This window comes from Drosophila melanogaster, chromosome 2L (genome assembly GCF_000001215.4).
Source record: "Drosophila melanogaster chromosome 2L".
Lineage (NCBI taxonomy): Eukaryota > Metazoa > Arthropoda > Insecta > Diptera > Drosophilidae > Drosophila > Drosophila melanogaster.
Genome location: NT_033779.5, coordinates 23,134,586 through 23,137,654, shown reverse-complemented (window position 1 = coordinate 23,137,654; position 3,069 = coordinate 23,134,586).

The following is a 3,069-nucleotide window of genomic DNA, read 5'->3' as shown; positions in this document are numbered from 1 at the left end:
ACACGATTCAGAGGGAGAAGCGTCATCCACTGAAGACAATGAAGCCACCGAAGTCAGAGAAGCGTCAAGGAGGCGTTAACCATAAGAAACCCTGAAGAATGGAGAACCTCAATGCAGAAGGAGTGGAGAGTCTACGTGCAAATAAAAAAAATAAAAATTGGTGGATTTGCCGGCAGGTGAGAAGGCCATTGGGTCAAAATGGGTCTTTGCAGTGAAGCGTAACAAGATGGGCAAGGTCGAGCTCTTTAATGTAAGGTCGAGCATAATGTTTTCTTGTTTAAGGATATGCGTTGGTTTGGGCTTTATTTGTTTTTTTCGTTGGTATAAACAATCAAATTTTAACTATATTTTTAAATATTAATTGTTATTATATAACCTCCCTTATACTTGTCAAACATGGAGAAAAATCCCAGAACTCGTTTTTTTTTTCAAAATACTAAATTTACTTAAACTGCAATATTATAGCAGTGTGAATTAACTATAGTGTATGTATATGTCGGGTTAAGAATATCAGGGGCCTCGCCGTCCGTCCATAACAGCGTCGCTCAAATCTCTTTTTACTATATAATTTTATGCAGCTGTGCGCAGTCAACGAGTCCACTTGCGTCTGCTTTGGCTTCTCCACGATTAATGCCCTCACTCCAGTTTCGTGCAGCCTGCTTTGTCTCTTCTCAATTTTTGGCATTCCCTTTTCATTATATAGTTTTCCCTTTCTAACCAAGCAGCGCAAGTGGCCACGTTCAGCAACAGCTCTATCGCTCTCGTTTTTGCAAAATCCCGTTCATAGATAATTCATCTATTCATCCTCACACATTGACAATAAATAGGAACACACATAATAGCAAAGGGAACATGGAGAAGAAGTAAACGGCGACTACACGCATTCATTATTTTCGCCACGTGTTCATAAATAGGAACACGCATAATAGTAAAGGGAACATGGAGAAGAAGTAAACAGCGACTACACGAATACTCATTATTTTCGCCACGACATATATTAATATATTATATTTGTCGTAGTGCGTCACATGGAGTTGCCTTAAACGGCCACCCCACGCATTGGTTCCCGAAAGAAAGGGCAGACTAATCCGTGGTAGTAGAACACGTTTTATTCTGGAAGAATTCAATGAGCACAAGTGCAACTAACTTAACTTATTAGCTCACCGCAGTGTGTCCTCCAACTCTTACACGACAATGAAAAGCTAAATTTTCCCGGACACATATGGGCTTACAAATCCTTCCACATTCGGACTTCTCAAAAATACTAACTAGCCAGCCTATCGATAACAATATTCGATCCGCGACAATATTACATCTTTTATTATATGTAGTAACCAAAGTGCTCAAAGTTAAGAGATACATTATATGTAGGATAATGTTACTTATGTATATGTACGGATTATGAGTGGAGTCACCCGGTGCTACAGCTGTCATAACAGCGGATTAACATTCTAAGTGTCGATGCTAATTGAACTCAACTGTATTCTTTCTAAAGGGAACTTGTAATTTTGCGGTCATAGCGATAAGACATAGATTTTATGTGTACAAAAAAATGAATTTAACTGGAGAAATAAACTGAAGATAAATCGTGCACATATGATTTGTATTTGCGAACCCCATTACTATGATGCCAAAGCAGTGAGGCATCACAACTATTCATTGGTGGCCCATGAGGTGGCCCATCAGGTATTTGGCTGGGTGGTAAGCCTCTGGTTGCGCAATCTGCTGGGTTTTCCGACGTGTCTATGTGGTGCCACTGAGACGCTGAGGTGTGGTCGAGAATGTAAGACACCCGGTTGGCTACAAACGTTTTCCACCTAGTAATGTCTCCTTTAATCCAGTGCAGAACAATGGTATCATCGGTCCAGTAAAGGGTAGATATGTGTGCATTGGTCCATCGGTTATTCTCCAGCACCCATTTGTTTGGTAGCTAATAATGCACCGCATAGCTCAGTGCGCGGTATTGTTAACGGCTTGGTTGGCGAAATTTTTGATTTTGCAACGATGAGAGTTGTATAGAAAGACGCATCAGACTGTTGGGTGCGTGCATACACTGCTGCTGCGTAAGCACTGGAGGATCCATCGCAAAAGGTGTGCAGTTGTATCTCCCTACTAAATTGTGGTATAAATTTGACGCTGCGTGGTATTTTGATCGTGTTAACATTCATTAGTTGCTGTCGAAATTGTTGCCATTTGACGGCAATGGTGTTGGGAACTGGCTCATCCCAATCCAGTGATGTACTCGATCCGTCCTCGCGATATTGCTTCGCTAGTGGAATTTCTTTCAATATAATCTTTGCTGAAATTACAACTCGAGCGATTAATCCAAGAGGATCAAATAAACGTGCTATGGTCGATAGGATTTCCCGTTTTGTTATACCGGCTGGAGTATTTGCTTGTATTTTATAAATGAAGCAATCTTGCTTGGGCAACCAGTACACACCCAGTGTTTTGATGGTGTCCGCATTGTCCCAACTGAGGGATGTCTGCTTGCATCGATGCTCGAGAGGTATCGTTGCCATCAGATCCTGGTCATTACTAGCCCATTTCCGTAGCTCCATGCCAGAGGATTTAAAAGAAGATTTTAAAGCTAGCATAGTTTGCAAACTTTTCCGTATTGCTGCCTCTTGTGAATGATCGCCTGAGAGAATGTCGTCGTAATATATCTCATTTTTGAGAACGTTGGATGCCATAGGATATTTTGTCTGTGTGTCTTCAGCTATTTGATGGATGATTCTTTTAGCTGTATAAGGTGCAGACGCTGTTCCAAACGTGACGGTAGTTAAGCAATGCTGTTTGATGACGCCATCCGCCGCCCGCCATAAAATCCTCTGGTACTGCGTGTCATCAGGGTGGACATTGATACAGCGATACATTCGTTGTATATCGGCAGTGAAAACAAACTGATATTGTCTCCAATTTAAGAGAACGGCTGGCAGATCATTTTGCAGCGTGGGACCTACACATAGTACATCGTTTAACGATCTGCCATTTGAGGTCCGGGCCGATGCGTCAAAAACGATACTTTGTTTTGTGGTGAGGCTTTCTTCTTTGAAAACTGCAAGATGT